Source organism: Aptenodytes forsteri, unplaced genomic scaffold, assembly GCF_000699145.1.
Source record: "Aptenodytes forsteri isolate BGI_AS27 unplaced genomic scaffold, ASM69914v1 Scaffold15, whole genome shotgun sequence".
Classification (NCBI taxonomy): domain Eukaryota; kingdom Metazoa; phylum Chordata; class Aves; order Sphenisciformes; family Spheniscidae; genus Aptenodytes; species Aptenodytes forsteri.
In genome coordinates this window covers 6107134-6124644 of record NW_008795129.1, presented here as the reverse complement: position 1 = coordinate 6124644, position 17511 = coordinate 6107134, and the positions used below count along the sequence as shown (strand labels likewise).

Sequence of the window (17511 nt, the reverse complement as noted above, 5' to 3'; positions counted from 1 at the left end):
GCGTGGAAGGTTTTGTGTTTGTTTGTTTTTTTTTTTTTTTTTTTTTTTTGCCAGGGGATGGAAGGGAATGGGTGGGGAGGGCACATCCAGACTGTATAACTGACTCTCAGTCAGAAGTGGGTGGTAAACATAAACATATCGCTATTGTCAGTACTCAGTTTTTTACAGCTAATTATGATCTATTCTGTGGACCTTTCATATCCTTATATGAAAGGTCATAAAGGAGTGTGTCCAATTTTCTCAATTTTCTAACAAAAGGGCAGATGCCCATCTTTAACCTCCGTACAGCCAGAGGCAGCAAAACTTTTCATCTAGCTAATGTAGGGCCCAGCTGAGAAGACAAAGCTTCCACTGGCTTCAGTGGGGGTGTAGCCTGAGGAAGAACAACAGGGTCAGGCTGAGTGAACACCTGTAAGATAATACAGCTGTTGACAATTCCTGTAGTTAAAATGAACAAAAAATCCAGACTCTCAGTGTTGATATTATAGCACAATCTTCAAATTCCCAAGTCAGTAGATTAGATAGGAGGTGTTTTTGTGGTTTAGCATAGAACAAGGTTTCACAGATGTTTTCTTCTGGGTTCACTGTTGGTGACAGCAGCTACTGGCTTGGTACTGGACAGTCTATGCTTTGAAGTGACTTGTGTGCTACTGATGGAGTTCATGCAAATAGTGGTATCGTATGCAGATAGTGCTATTGACCTCTTTTGAGAGGTACAGATAAAAAAGTGCCAGATAAGGCTTAGGTAATACAATTACTTTTGCTGAAATGAAGTTACTAGTTTTCCTGGATCTAGGGGGGAAAAAAGTGACCTTGATGCAATTGAGGGAGGCTCAAATACCACAAGGTCATTAAGAAGACCCAGTGTTTTGTTAGTAACTTTTATCTTGGGGTTTTTTTTTTTCTTTTAAGTGACTCTTACAATTTTGAGTTTCTGTGTAGCAGCATTTGGTTTGTCTGGAAGAGATACAATCTCTACTGATGATGTAATTTTTTCCTAGGTCCTTCTTTCACTTAGAAAGGGTGTATGTACAAAAGGCAGCTTGTACCTGATTCTGAGAGGTTGCATGTGATGCTGTTGTGCTGTGGGCAGAACAAGCCCATTTCACTAGTAGAAACTGATCTACAATGATTTCTCCTCAAACATGAGTATACGTGCTTGTTTTGCTTTCCTTCTGAAGGCCAGTACACGGTGAAGGGTCTTTTAGACTCTGAGCTCAGTACAGGTCCCTGCAGCTCCTCCATCAGAAGTCTCAGAATCTCAGAGATGGTATTTCTGTGGCCATTTGTAGTGGCCTTATAGTGTGTATTTTACAGCTTGGCTTTGTGTATCAAATAAATACTGTGAGGAAAAAGGAGACATTCAGTCATTACAAATGGTACACGTTCCAGTAACAGCCTCCTTCTTTAGGGCACTGCTGGTATCAGTGCAAATTTGGCTTCTTTTTTGTTAGTGTTAATGTTTTGTCAGTCTCTTGGAATAGTTCCAGAGCAAGCATCTTTTTTTAAGTACTAAAATAATAAATAATTAAAAATCCTAAGATTTTAAAAACAAAAACATGAGGATGGCATAAAGGTAGGGATGGATTTCTTTTTTGTTTGTTTGTTTCTTTGTGGGGGCAGTATTGTCCTAATTAATCTGCTCTTTTTCTCTACCTCTAAACTTCTCTGCAAAGCTATCGGATAACATTTGGTTTTTCCTTTAAATGAGGCAGATACTTTTATTCTTCCATTTGATTCCAGGAACTGGGGCTTTATGAGATACCAAAAAACATAGAATGAAATAATGAGAATGTGGGAGCAGGGCAGCACAGGGGGGAATACAGCAGTGCAGGGGGGAATACAGCAGCTGCTGTTTGTTGCTATTTTCACATACTGCAGATTTGATCTGGTTCCATCAATGTTAGTGTAAAGGCTGCTTCGGCTGTTGGTGAGGGCTGCCTTAAGCCCTGTAGAAGAGAAGCACTGCTGTTTGCCGAGTTGGAAAGAATTGCAGTTGTGTATTGATGTTTTTCCTCTATCTGTGGATGAAAACTATCCATGAACATGGGTACATCCTGGGCGGTCAGCCTGGCCTGAGCTCTCTGCCCTAATACTCAAATGCATCAGTCTAAAGCTGGCTTAGCTATGTCTGCTTTGTAGTCTAAGCTGCAGGAACAGATTCTTATGCTATGGTTTCATCGCTTCTCTGAGCTGACTGAAGTGCTAGCTTGCTGTCAGGAGTGGTCTTTTCCCACCTTGCAACCATGTGTTCCCACCACGTTTCATTCTGCTAAATCTAGTGGTTATGCAGCTGTGCAGTAGGAAATGACCTGGCAGGAAAAAAAAAGGGGAGAGGATTAGTTTGTAGGTGGATTGGCTCTTTGGCCCTGCTAACCATGCAGCTGCAGGACTAGTAGTTCCAACACAATGAGGACAGTGGGGAGAGATGATGGAGTGAAGGAGAGATGATGGGGTGGAAGAGGGCACGCTTGTTCATTCTGACTGCAACCCACACATAAACTGGCTTAAAGAAACTATGGAGCTGCATCCTCAGACTCTTTGCACTTCACAGAGTATTTATAGGAATGTCAATAACTAGGAAATAGTTAAGATGTTCAAACCGTTGTTTACAAATGGTTTTAGCCAGTTTGGGGAAATGATCAAACCTACTCCTCCATCAGAATCAGAGCAGGGCAATTTCCCTGAGTGAAATCCCAGCTTAGCTCAAATGTGGGAGGACAGTAAACATAGCTGTCTCTGTGTTTTAATTGAATAATTTGGACTCTGTTTTGTTACCACCACTAATTTGAGAGCCAAGTCTTATCTATCGACACTTTTTAATATATGAAGCTAAAGGGATGGAGAGAGGAATTAAAAAGCAGACTTCATTATTAATATGTAAATATCCAGCCCTGGAGAAGGTTGATATGGTGTAAAAATGAATTATGCCAAGATAAAAGGGGAGGCTTAGCCACACTTTAATTTTTGCTGATGTATTGAAGAAACATAAATCAAAAAGGTTGAGGGTATCTTCTTACGTGTTGATGCGGGCACATGAACTGTGTTTAAAGGTGAACAGCAAAGGCTTCTTAAAATAAAACAAAACTCCCCAAAGCTGCTGAGGATCCCAAATTATTAATAGGAGACACATTCAGGCTTAAAAGCCATATGGAACGTGTGCTTTGAAATACTCTTCAAATACGGCCTTAAAATAAAATCCTAGAGTTCCTAAGTCTTTTGAAGAAGAGCTGTCTTGTTTATGGGGAAAATAATTTCTAACAAATTTCCCTGAGTTTCAGGTTCCTGAATTCTTGAGTCTAGTCCATCTCATTCAGAGCAGAAGATTTTGTAAACTGAGATTTGAGAGTACTCTCTCTGTTTTGATTATGTCTTTAAGAATAAAGTTTGTCACAGTGGCTTGATAAAAGTGAGTTTTGGAGCATATTCTGACAGAAGGTGATTAAAACTGTTCCCTATGATCCTTCTTATCTCCATGAGGAACAAAATTTGCTCTGAGTTTACACCATTAAAAGTTTATCTGGAGAGTCCTTCTGTGCCCTACAGCCATGCTGTTCCGCAGCTGCTCTTTAATATGGAGTGCTTGTAGTAGCACCGTAGTGCTAAATGCAAAGGGTTCATGGCCATAGGCTTGGGTGAGAGTGAGCCTGCCAGTGTCCTCTGAAGGTGGATGCATTGAAAGTGTTCAGTGAGTTGGGGGAGAGGAGGTCATTCTTCACTCTGTACATGTACCATGGGGTTGTACTCCTAGTCTGAAGAAATACAGCTACTTTAAGGAAATACCTTTCCATCTGCTCACCTCTCAGTTGGCGTGCCTTCCTCATTTTTGTCTTGCATCAGATGTAAAACGTGTGTCTAGAACTGAATTTTGGGCCATGAGGTACAAAAGCTGAGTTTTTTGGTGCCTGAGTTGAAAGCCGAGTGGCATAACTCTCACAGCTCAGCACGCGACCAGCACTGCATGGGGACAGAATCATTCTGTGTTAATCTTGTGTTATGTTTGTGTTTGTTTTCTTCTGTTTACATATTCTTTCTTGCCATAAGCAGTTCCTTGCTCCTCTGCCAGAAATGCATGTCACAGCCCCTTTCTTTCTCCATTACTTTATCCTAATTTCTCCTCCTCATCATCCCAAGCTTTCATCAGTTCCTTGTGACGGAGGGGAGGTGAAGCAGTTGGAAGGGATATGCTTCCCTTGGGCAAACACAGAGAGCTTTACCCTGTGACAAAGTAATTGTGCTGCAAGAACTCCACGAGTGGTTTCTCCATTCAGGAGGAATAGTCACTTTTTAACTGGTGGGCTCTGAAGGAAGCGTCCACTGAGGAAGCCACTCTACTATTATTAATTCCAGTCCTCTTCTCCATATAGATAAACCATGATGTGTGGATTCTTTCTTCTTCTGCCAGCAAAACAGTGCAGAGAATGTTTTTGCTGGCAACCAGGGCCCTGTGCAGACCATGTCTTGTATTAGGGGAGAGCTGCAAACTGGGAGACAAGTCTCTGAGGTGTAATTTAATACCTGGCTCAATGTCATTATGGGTAATGGAAGAACAGCCCTATATTGGCTTAATTAGGAATCCTGTTTTAGATGAGTAAATGTCTTTCAGATAACATCTGCATGAGAGCAAAACATGACTGTTTTGAAGGGTCAGATATTGGTATTAGATGCAAGTCCACTAGGATGCCAGGCTGTTTAGGAGCTAGGATATGATGTTAAGTCTTGAGAGGCTGAGGTTTAATTTATCCACCTGTAAAATGGGGGTTTTCCAGTAAGAGCATCATGAGCATAGAACCATGTCAGTGAATTTAAGATGCTAAGGTACCACAGTAATGAGGAAGAGGGAGGTGGCTTCTGTTATTGGCCCAGTGTGAAGACAGAGAGGAGGTTTCTGCTCCTTGTCTTACTAGAGGGCTCCCCCAGAGTGACAGTCTCAAGTTAGGTTTCCTGGCTGGGCCAAGAGGAGCCCCTTCACTAGGTAGCAGGGTGGGCTTCCCTTGTGCAGGCTCCCACAGGTGTGTGGGGAGTGATGCTGGGTGTTTGTTGTGCCCGATATGTGCCATTATCTCTGCACAGAGACAGCTGGCGCCTGATGCAGCTTATCAGTGTTTGCTCTTCAGTGTTGTCTCATGCTGGGAGATGGGCCCAACCAAGGGAAGAGGAAGAGAAATATGATGGGGGTTATGAGTTCAGATATCTGCCCAGGATTAGGGGACACAGGAATCATCTGCAAGGAGGTGCTGGTTAGCCTTACCCCAGGCAAAGGTATCGCAAGCAGAGGGTATGCTTGTGGATATAGAAACTGAGACACAGAGTAGAACTAAAGTAAGTTGGGAGTGGATCTTCCTGCCAAAACTGCTTACGACAGAGAGAGTTTTAAGAGATAGTTTTTCTAACTTATCTCTGTCAGATATATCTGGGGCTTCTATTAGTGCTTTATGACCAAGATATTTTGCCATTATGACGCAGCCTTGAGGTAGGAAAAGGCTATTGTCCTCATTTTTTGTAAAGGAGGAATCCAAGGTATTGAGCAATCAAGTAACTTGCCTGAGGTCACAATGACTAACTGTAAAAGAGCCACTCTGAAGGCATTGTTCATCAAGTCAAATAGAAGGATCGCAACCTTGGATCTCAGGAGAGCAGTCTTTGGCCTTCTCGGGATATGCTTGGAAGAATCCCATGGGATATGGTCCTGGAGAGAAAAGGGGTCCAGGATATCTCACTGATTTTCAAGGATTACTTCCTCCATGCTCAAGAACAGTCCTTCCCCATGTGCAGGAAACCCTGCAAAGGTGGCAGGCCTGCATGGATGAACAAGGAGCTCCTGACAAAGCTCATACCTAAAAAGGAAGCATAAAAGAAGTGGAAGCAGGGACACGTGACCTAAGAGGAATATAGAGAAACTGTCTGAACATGCAGGAATGCACTTAGGAAAGCTAAAGCCCACCTGGAGTTGAATCTGGTGGGGGCTGTGAAGGGCAGCAAGAAAGGCTTCTTCAGGCATATCAACAACAACATGAAGACCAGGGAAAATATGGACACACTATTGAAAGAGGCAGGTGACCTGATGACAAAGGGCATAAAAAAGGTCAAGGTACTTAATGTCTTCTTCACCTCAGACTTTATTGGTAAGGTATGTCTGCATCATTCCCTAGCCCCTGAAGCCAATGGGAAAGCCTGGAGCAAGGAGTACTTCTCCTTAGTAGAGGATGATCAGGTTAGGGAACATTTAAAGAAAATGGATATACCCAAGTCCATGGGACCTGATGGGATGCATCCACAAGTGCTGAGGGAGCTGGCCAATGTGTGAGGCCACTCTTGATAATCTTTGAAAAGACATGGTGATTGGGGGAGGTCCCTGTAGACTCCTATCTTCAAGAAGGGCAAGAAAGTAGGACCTAGAGAACTACAGTCTGGTCAGCCTCACCTCTGTTGCTGGGAAGGTGATGGAGCAAACAAACCCAGAAATCATTTCCAAACATACTAAGGTCAAAAAGATGACTGGTAGTAGTCAGCGTGGATTTATGAAGGGGAAGTCACCCTTGACCAACCTGATAGCCTTCTATGATGAAATGGTGGATGAGGGAACAGCAGTGATTACTGTTTGTCTTGATTTTAGTAAGGCTTTCAGCATTGTCTCCTGTAATATCCTCATTTACAAATTCATAAAGTATAGACTAGATAAATAGACAGTAAAGTGTATTGAAAACTGGCTGAACTGCTGTGCTCAAAGGACTGTGATCATCAGTCCAAAGTCCATCTGAAGGCCAGTCATTAGTGGTACACCCTAGGGGCTGATACTGGAGCCAGTACTGTTTAACAGCTTCACTGATGACCTGGATAATGGGAGTAATGGTTGGTGCATCAGATGGTTGTGCCGTCATTCAGAGGGACCTCAACAGGCTGGACAAATGAGTGGACAGGAACCCCGTGAAGTTCAACAGAGAGTAATGCAAAGTCCTGCACCTGGGGATGAATAAACCTAGGGAACGGTACATGCTAGGAGCTGACTGGCTGGAAAGCAGCTTTGCAGAGAAGCACCTGGGATGCTGTTGGACAAGTTGAACATGAGCCAGCAATGCACCCTTGTGGCAAAGAATGCCAACAAATTCCTGGGCTGCGTTAGGAAGAGCATTGCCAGCAGGTTGAAAGAGGTGAGCTTTCCCCTCAGCACTAGTAAGACCACATCTGGAGTGCTTTGTCCAATGCTGGGCTCCCCAAAACAAGAAGGACATGGGCTTACTGGAATGAGTCCAGTGAAAGGCCACTAAGATGATTAAAGGGTTGTGGCAAGTGAAATACTAAGAGAAGCTGAGAAGGCTGGGATTGTTTATCCTGGAGAAGAGAAGGTTCAGAGTGGATCTTATCAGTGTGTATAAATACTTGATGGAAGGGTGTAAAACTAAAAGCAAAACTAAAGCATGTCAAGGGCAAAAGGTGTTCCTTACTGACTTTTGAAGATCCTACCTTTAGAAGTCAGATGGCTGCTCCACTTCCATATAAAATTCATAACTTTCACTTCTCTTTAGTTCACTCCTTGTGTGTATTTCACCGTTAAAGCTGCTGGCTAAAGGCTTTAAATGACATTCAGTACCAGTGCCGAAGCTTATCTGGGGTCTGAGTGGAGACCATGCAGTAGCCTGGTCATCACAGAACAGAAATGGGTCTTCTTGGAGTACTGTGTCAGGGCTTGTCAGAGGGGCAAGTCCCCCGCTACTGGTGTCAAAACCCCCAGGCAGCAGCACGAGTTCTGCACTTCAGTGCCATATCTCCAGCTGTCATTAACCAGCTTAGTTCCAGTGGCTTCTGAAGGATGATGCAGTCTGGCATCGGGAATTTGTAGCACTTTGTTAACATTGACAGTCCTGGGCACCAAAGAGCAGGCATCCAGAGCTGGGGAATGACAGACAGCTGAGCAAGAATCCCCAGTGCCTCTGCTCAACCAAGTAGCAGATAGAGGAAAAACTACAAATAGAAATTACTTCTGTTATATTTGCAGGTGAGCAGGGTAAAGCTTTCCATGAGGTTTGCTTGATGAAATGCTTTTTTGGTTGGGAAATGCTGATTTGATAAAATGAAATGTCACATGGGAATGTGGATTTGGATGAAACTTGTGCTAGGAAAGGTTTTTCAAGCTCAGGGTAGAATTTTTAATACAAGCTCTGCCCTAAATTGGTCTTGTACTCCAGAAGTTGTGCTAAGCAATTAAGATGTAAAATCTATCCAACTTAAGCCCTTTCCTCAAAAAAAAAGACTTTGAAAAGGGTCTTGGAAAAGAGAAGATTGCAGGAAGGTCTGATGGATAAAATTACAAATGTCAAGAGGATTTGAACAGTGCACAGTCATGAGGTTTAAACGAAGAAATAAAAGTGTTTCATGCAGTGCACAATTAAATTATGAAACTCATTGTCACAAGATGTTGTGGAAACAAAAATAATAAAAGAATTCAAAATAGAATTAGATGGATTCATAGAAGATAAGTCCACTTGGGCTATCAAGGAAGAAGTTCTGGAGGGAGTCCTTAGCTTCATATACCTTATATTGCTAAGAGCAATCCAGCTTTAGTTAAAATACGGTGGGGCTTGTGTTTGCTTCGGTAACAGATTGTTTTCCTCTTCTCTTCAGCTAGTAAGTGCTATGGAGAGGTGATACAGCTGTGCATTTGTTACAGTGTTGGTGGCTACTGCCTGTAGCGCATAGTGTGACCAGTACCACCTCCTACACTGATGGTTTCTCAGTGAGACCATTCCTGTAATCATTAGATTCATGCTTGATGTTTGAAAGCTGACAGTCTTTAAAACACTGATGGTTCTCACTGCGCGTCCTGGCAGTATATGATTAATGGGACAAACATGTTCCTGTGGTGTTTCTCAGCTTGCAGGCAAGTATTTTAATTTCTCTGTATTAGTCCTTTGATGAATGTTATAAGGATATGTGCTTACTGAAGGGTAATGGTAGCCTGCTCCTTGCAAGTTGCAATTTTAACCATTTAGGAGCTGAGAACAAAGAAATTCACCCTGTCTCTCTTTTCCTATTTCCTTTCTAAAGGTTACCCTTCTACCCCCCACAGTTGCTCCTTTTTTCTTCTCCTCCATCATCACGTAATCGGTCTTGCAATTTCCCCTTCCTACCTTCCGAGTTACACATCAGGGAAGGGAACGTTCAGCCCTTGACCTCTTCTAGAAGTGTTCCTGAAAAGCTAGCAGATATACTGAAATGTTTTATCCATTTTACAAATTGGAGCTACATGCCATCCCCTCCCCAAACACAGCCAGTCAGTCTCAGCTGTTGCTAGAACTTGGACCATGACCTTTATGCTTGGGTGGTGAAGGTATAAGTTATGTTTTACATTGGCTGAGAGTTTTAGTTGGATAGTGGAGGATAAAGGTAAATGTGTGGGAATTAGCTAACAGATTTTCATCACTGATTGAGTTTGAGGAAGCAACAAAGTGAAACCATATACAATTTACCTGGTAGTGAGTTTTACAATTGCAGGCTACAGATTGACAGAGGTATTTATGATGAAGTTTGATTTGGATAAGCACCCATGTGTTCAATGTTGACCCTGTCTGCTTCTCAGTGACTGATTGTGCTTAGGTTATCAGCCTCTCAGGCTTGGGATATGGGAAGGCTTGAGGACATAAGCTTGTTCAGTTTTCTGAATGGATAAAAGGGGATGGTCTTCTAAATTTTGGTTGTGAATGTAGATCACAGGCCCCGCCAGGTTCCAGGATGGCCAGAAATCCAGGTGGCTTGTTTCATTCTGTACTAGAGACGAGGATCAGCAACAGGTTTCAGACTCTGTGATCCTTGCATTTGCACCCACAGCTGGAATTCTTATCCTTCTCTAGTGATGAGATGCTGGTGGCAACAATTATACTATGTCATAACTATTTTTTACTTACTAACACCCAGATTTTTTGTAAAACTTTTCTGTGCAGTGGGGGCATCAACATGCAGTGCACTTGAAAGAGAAGATCTGCTGGTCAGATGCTTTCTACAGTCATAGCTTCAGTCAAGTCTATGGAAGCTATCTATTAAATGTAGACAGACATGCACAAGAGTCAGTAAATAAAAAGTTCTGTAAAAGACGTTCTTATGTTGTGGGGAGAAAGAAGATTTCCAGGGCACGTTTGTCCAGATCACTACTTGCTAAAAGGCATTTTTTGTTGCTCTTGATGTTTTGTTCTCTAAATACTTCTTGCCTTTGTTTAGAGAGAAATAGACCAATAAACACAGGGGTTTGGCTCTGGGTTCAGAATACTGTGGTTAAGTGATGTTTAGGTCTGTTTATCATCTTTTCTCTGTGAGCAAACAGTTACAATCTCAATTTAGAGCATAAACTGGTCAGAGTCCACAGCAGGGTAATTTACAGTGCTGCTCAGTCAGTTCCTTTCCTGACATATTTTAGAGAGATGGGAAGACACCTCACGCAGGTTATGCAAAATCTACTGCGATAGAAGGATCAACATAGCTATTTGCTAACCTTTTAAGCCAGGGTGAACTGGTTTATCAGTCGGTAAGCAGAAGCCTGTTTATTCTCAGAAGATTTCATTTTACTGGTAAAGGTTGAGACCCCAGCCCAGAACAGGGGAGGGGTGTGGGGACATCATTTTGTTCAGAGAAGGATCTGTCCAAAGTGTTTGGAGAGGGAGGAAACTGGAAGGGAAATTTTCTGTACAGGGGACGTACTGTTGAAGTCTTTCCTGCTGGCTTCAGCCCTGTGACTGATCACCTGTAGCTGTTTCACTGCCAGCTTTCAACAGCTAGAAGGAGATGTTCAAGTGCCCATGTTTGCCCAGGTTAGCAAATGAGTCTGTACAAGGCTCAACTTACTTGAAAACTAGGGAACTTCAGCTCTGATTCTAACTTTGATACTAGGCCCTTTCTGTACAAATAGATGAAGCAGTTTCCTAGATCTGAGCTCCCTCAGACAGGTCTGCTTGAGTATACCTGTGTATTAGCTAATACTCCGTGTAAGCCAGTGTCTAAAAATACCCACACCCTATGGGCACTTGCTAGAGCTGTGCAAGCCAACAAGTTTGCTCACAATCAGAGATGAGGAGGAATATTTTCTGAGTTCATGTGGGTTCATCATTCCTGTCTGTTGCAACCCGATTCAAGACTGAATTTGACCTGAGTTAGATGCCAAGCCTGAGACATGCCTGAATTTTCAGCGGTTGCGTGAGCTGTAGTGAACTTCCCAGCCAGTCTCAGGGCTTGTAGTGACGTGTACAGGCAGGATGCTTTCTCCCTGTTCTGGTACCTGCAGCAGAATAACTGCGGTGGTGCTAGCTCATGAGAGCATGACTAGGACTCTCTTCATACAATGACACCAGGAAAGAAAATGCCTCCAGCTCCCCACCAGCAAGTTCATGTGAGATTTACTCACTAAACAGTTTTAGAAACCTAAGTTCTTCTTTAGGAAGATAAGAGCTGCCCAGTGGTAAACTTCTCCACAGCTAAAGTAATTCACACCAATGGGGAAAGAGGGAGTTCAGTCTCCATTTCCTTTCTCTCCTTGGCACATGTGTGTGGGGAGATCTCCAGGTGAAAATTTTGATGGTAGTTTATATGCAATGTGGCCAGCTCTCTGGATTTTATTGCTATTCGTGCAGTATCAAGTATACTTTTGGAGTCTACAGCCCCTGCAATCCAGTGATTATGTGTGAATTTTGGATTTCCTTTTTGAGAAATGTGGTTAACAGAGAAAGCAGGATCCAAGTATGACCTGGAAATTCAAAACACAGAAGACAAATTAAATATATATATATACATATAGTGATTTTTATTCCAGTCTCATCATATTCTGTGGTCCAAGTCATGATTTTTAACACAGTGCTTTGAAAGGGATTGAGAATTGTTTCATATAAGGGGATAGGTGATAACTGTGGAGTGTGTAGATGTGCAGCACAATGTTGCATTCTTCTCACAGGACACCTGTAGCTGCAGAGTTACCATGTGCAAGGAACAACACTGAAGCAGCTGCTATTTTATGCTTTAGTTGTGATGCTCATGTAAGCAAGCCTGTGCTCCTTCTGCTTTTTTCTCTCACCGGAGAACTGTGTTTGCTCTTTCTTTGGAGAAGAGTTTACATTGTCTTCGTCACCTCTCATACAACTCACGGTATTATAAACTATGCTGAAGTGTAGTCATGCTTTGAGTCATGCTGTATCCTTGGCCACAGAGAGGCTGTGAATTTCACAGGTTAATTATACTTCGGGTATAACAATATCCATGTTAACCAGCATGACTTTCTATTTCATTGGATACCTCCTTGTTCTTGTGGAGATGGAAAACAGAAATGGAGAAGTGAATGGAAGAATAAAAGTCTGCATTTGCTACCTCCTGGGCTCCCATCCCAAACATTGAGTCCCAGGCTCCATAACGTTATTAGCAGACGTGACACATTTTGAGGCATTGTTCCAGGGAATAGTGCCAAAAATCCTGACGGTGTCTCAGCCATTCAGAAGAGGATTGGCCCTGCTCACCAGTTAGCACCGTCGGCAGGCTCTCCCTAACCTGCAGCCTGCTGTGTTCACCACAAGGGAAGAGAGGATAATAAAAGGGTGATGAATACCCAGGATCTCATTTGTACCTTTTGTTTAAGGATCTCCATCACTTTCCAAATATTCTTTAGTGGGCTCTAAATACTGTCTAGTGTATTGTCTGGGCTTCTGGTGTCTAGTTGAGCAATACCTTGCTACTCAAGGTATACCTTGAATAGCTAAGGAATACCTTACTACCTTGCCATTCAAGAACTGGAGCTTTTGATTCTGGTACTGCCTTCACCTGTAGTGAGAGACAATCATTTCTTCAGGAGCTTTTGATCAAAACAGAGAATGTAGAGACAGAGCTTGATCTCAAGTTTCCCAAGTTGTGGGACAACACTGTCTCAGTGACTGGAATCTCAGAGCTTGACTGCTGGGTCAGTATCTTCTCTGACATACATGTTCAAACTGAGCCACAGTGTACCTAAGAAAGTGGTGGGCCACTAAGTTCAGATGAGTGTGGTCTATACAGTGACCACAGACATGGTATTTTAATAACAGAAGCAGATAAGCAGCTGCAGACAGGGATAACTTTTTTTTTTTCCCCCTGCAGAGGGAGATGAAGTTAGCCAAACTTGATAGAATTCCCAGAAGCTCGGTGCAAAGGTTTTGGGTGGTGACTGCTGCAGATCTGCAGTCACATGAGTGCATTTTGTAAATGGGATGGAGAGCTGACCCTCTGTATAAGTCATTGGGCTTTGTGTGATAAGCATTTTTCTTAACTGCAGGCTTCTTATCCTGAGAGCAGGAGCCAAAGGGGTGAATATTTTCCTACAAGCAAGTCTTCGGGATTGGTTCACATGTAAGGAGCTTGTAGTTCCTTCCCCTACCAGTTATTCGGCTGAGCTATTCATCATCAGGCAACTTCTCTGTAAAGGGCTAAGCACAAAAAAGCTGCACAGGTCAAAGACTGTAGCTTTTCCTAAGCTGCGTAAAACTTTCCAACATGTCCCAGAGCTGTGGAGATACTCTTGGAGCACGCTAAGGCTAAGGTGGGGGGATGTTCCCCTCCAAAACAAGGTTTCTGCTTCTGATGCTTTGCAAGCAGATCAGAGGCCAGACCAGGGCACCAGGTTGCCTGCAGCACAACTAACATTGCCTGTATCAGGAAGGGATCCAGAGCGTGGCATGCAGACAGCAACTGTTGCTCAGCTTTTCCAGCTATCTAGAATAGATCTGACAAGCAATTAGAGCATGAATATATTACAGAGCCGATGGGGGATGCCTTTGTTAAAACTTGTGACCCATACTTAGCTGCTGTTTACATTGGCGGCAGCTTCGAGGGTGGGCAAGACCCTACCTGCCTGTCTTTCTCCTCTCTCCTTCCCCGTGCGGAGGGAGCCGGGGAGCTCTGCATCTCATTGGATATTTCAAATGCTTTCTGCACAAGTCATAATTAATGCCGAGTTGCGGAGCTAAGACCAGATGTGCTGCCGAGATTATCTCCCAGGGCAGATCGGCTGCTCTCTGCTCTGTAGTGCTGGGTGAATGGAAAGCTGCCAGTGCTGGGACTCAGAATGTGTCTGATGCCTGAAGTCAGGACTTTCTTTCTCTGCCGCTCCTGCTGTCTGACACTGCCTGGTTTCTGCTTGAAGCTCAGCGCCTGTCATGTAGCGGAGTGCTGCACAAGAACGAGAGGTATGAGATGATTTTCCAGAGTTTAGATTTGTTATGATTTTCTTTTCCTAGAGGAAAAGCAGATATTTGAGCTTTGCTTCAGACAGAAACTAAGAATCTAAAAAAGGAGCTAGCTTTACAAAGGGGGAAAGAGTGGGAAGGACCCAGTCTATGGCCAAAAATACTACCGGATGCCAAGCTAGCATTTGAAGATAGTTCTGGGGAGGTGTGTTTCTGTTTGCTTTACACAGAATATTTAAATGGATGTATGTGGATGAGAGCAATCGGCTCCAAGTATATGGAGGCTGCTCTTTGTGGGGAATGGGGTCAGAAGATAAGTTCTACCACAGACCCATTTGTGTGACCTTGGGCAAGTTACTTCATCAGTTTCTCTTGATTCCTGATTATCTGTCGCTTCCTTTCCTTTCCCCCATTCTTTCATGCTTTGTCTGGCTGGATTGTTTAGTTGTTAGGGACTATCTTTTCTTAGGCATGTACAGCTCCTAACGTGGAACTCCCTTTTCAATTGCTGCTGCAGTAATTCACATAGTGTGTGCTTGGGTGGGCTAAGGGAGGGGAAAAAAGAGTTACAGGTTTGTGTGTGTTTTGTGCTGTGGAAGCATATGCATTTCTGAATGTCTGCCCGTGATTTTTTCTTGGTGCTTTCATGTGCGAGAGGGACAGATAAATGGGAGCCTAAGCATGAATGTGGGAAGGTAAAAGCAGACGCTTACCTGTGCAGGTGAGCACGTACACAATCTTTACATCCGTAAACTGCTTGTCTGTGAGGCACCACATGCATGCGCGGGTGTATGTAGTGCTGTATAGCAGCATCCAGGTGTGTGCCTGATTATCTTCCCGCACATCTTTTAACGTGTGTGTGCTAAGCTGCGCATACAGCTGACGTAGGTGTGTCTGGACTTTTCCCACTTTAAGCACATATGGAGTCCTCAGTCCTCCCCGTAAAGAAAATCTACTCAAGAACTGACTTTATTATCTCTGTCTTTAGTTTATTTTGGTTGAAATCAGAGCTCTGATGAGGAAAAATGAAGCAGGGAGCATATATTTTCCTGCCCACTGCATGTCTGGACAGCATAGCTGAATGTATAGGCTTTGTATGCCTGGAGCTGGTGGGTGAGCTATTCAGGCCAGGACAGAGAGCCTGTCTGTGTCTTAGTCAGTACATCATTCCGGGCTTGCTTTTTCCACAGAGCCACCTAAATCTTTAAAGAACAGAGACAGCTTGTTGCAGTAAAGGAAAGAAATTCTGTAGCTCTGCTAGCCCGTTTTTTTAGTATCTCTTGAATCTTTCCTGAGATTAAGGATGTAGTCCCAGGCATGCTGGTTTTTTGGGTTTGCTTTTTTTTTTGCTTTGAAACCAAACAAAAGGGCCTAGCTATAGATAAGGGTGTGACAAGGAAAGTTAACCCTTTGGTTGCTAGTTGCTTTTGGCTTTATTTCCAACCTAACTGTCTGGGAGTGTGACTGGATGGCACTGGCTCCCCTTCTTCTGAATGAAGAGAAAGAGTTTAATGTCTTCCAGCAGGATCATCAAATGGAGTGAAGCGCTGCCAAGTTCAGTCTGAGCTGCAGGCCCCAGTGATTAAAAACAGGCCTGTGCCTTGAGGAGCCGGCGGATGAGGCTGTGTGTGACTGGCTCCACATTAGCTTTTCCTTGCAAGGCAGGGCAGTCCCTGTCCAGCCCAGAGATGCTGTCATATCCTGGTAGTTTCAGGGACGTTTTACTACATCAGTTTTACAAGCCCTTTGGAGACCTAGCTGAAGTGAGATGAGCTTTACAGAGCTAGCAGGACACCACCTCCTCAATCTGCCCTGTTTAGCCCTGGGAGACTGAAGTAGGTGCATCTGCTATGTCTCTTGCCAGTGTAGCTGTGAGAGCCCTAGCGGTAATTTTCCTGAGGGTACACTTCATCAAGGCTTCCCCAGCAGATACCCAGATGAAAGATTTCCGCAAGCCCAGAACTGTCAGCAGCTCCAACTTGCCTTTGACAGTCCCTTTCCAGCCCCACTCCAAAGATAGCTCTTAGCTTGCTCCTTCTCTGAATCCTAATACTAATTTCCTTTTCTAAGCCATGGACAAGCTCTGCAGCCACTGCACAGATGAACGGTTTCTCCAAGGCCAACTTTCCAGCCCCACTCTAACTGCAGCTCTGTGCTTTTTCTCTCTAAACCCTGACCCTAATGCTCTTACTGCCAAAAGACTTGGCCTGGGAGCAATCTATCTTCTAGCAGCGGCTGAGGGAGTCCTTGTCTATGGCTCAGCAAAAAAAAATAGGGCTAGGATAGAGAGAAAGAAAAAGCATAGGGCTGCAGTGTAATTGGGGCCGCAAAGGGAAAGTTGCAGTTACCAACAGACTTGGCTTGGGTGAAATGTTTTGTCTGTGCAATGCTTGGTGACCTTTTCTAGCGCTTCCCTGGAAAAGTAGGGTTCAGGGCTGAGGGAAAGAGAAAACATAGATCTGCAATTGGAGTTGGGCTAGAGTGGGGCTGCCAAACCACGCTAGTAGGCAGCCGGGAGAGCTGGGCTGGGAGAAGCCTTTCATCCTAGCAATGGCTTCAGGGTCTTTTCTTCCCCTCAGCAAAAAATGACCTTTGAGGGCTGTGTGATCTCACCTGCACAGCCCTTCAGCACACACTGTCACACAAGAAGAAACCCACACTTGTGCCAGCTCCTTTCACTCATCGTATGACAGGTAGATCAGCTTCATCCTCAGTCATGTCAGTCTTGGTTTCATGGCTTTTTTTTCTTGTTACCTATTTGAAGTGGTGTGAAGGTGAGCAGTATTGCAGTAGAAGAATATGACAGTGCCTTTGTTTCCTCCAAAGATCATTGTTTCCATCCAGGAGGAAAAGGTGTTACCAACCTCCATGCCTGAGAAGGGGGAAAGTCAGGGCCCCCGGCATCTGGTTCTGCAGCAGACACCCATAGTAATGTTAATACTGTGCTTGTGAAAGGTCCATCTGCTGCTCCTTCTGAATCTCAAAGCAGGTCACCCTTCTATCTCTATCTGTTATCTTAGCGTCACATTCCTTAACCTCTGTGTCAGTGGTCTCTGGCTGCAGTCAGCTTGTTACTCAGGAGTTACTGACGGGTTGATTGTACCTACAGAAAGCTACTGCTATTGTGATCCAAGTTGTGATCCCTGAGCCGGCAGTGTGCCCAGGTGGCCAAGAAGGCCAATGGTATCCTGGCCTGTATCAGAAATAGTGTGGCCAGCAGGAGTAGGGAAGTGATCGTGCCCCTGTACTCGGCACTGGTGAGGCCGCACCTCGAATACTGTGTTCAGTTTTGGGCCCCTCACTACAAGAAGGACGTCGAGGTGCT

General features: G+C 44.0%; 1 protein-coding gene across 1 annotated transcript in view; it reads left to right on the top strand.

Moving 5' to 3' along the window:
- ARHGAP22 (Rho GTPase activating protein 22) overlaps positions 1-17511 on the top strand; it is a 145952-nt gene that overhangs the window by 102902 nt on the left and 25539 nt on the right. The gene's annotated exons all lie outside the window — the stretch shown is intronic.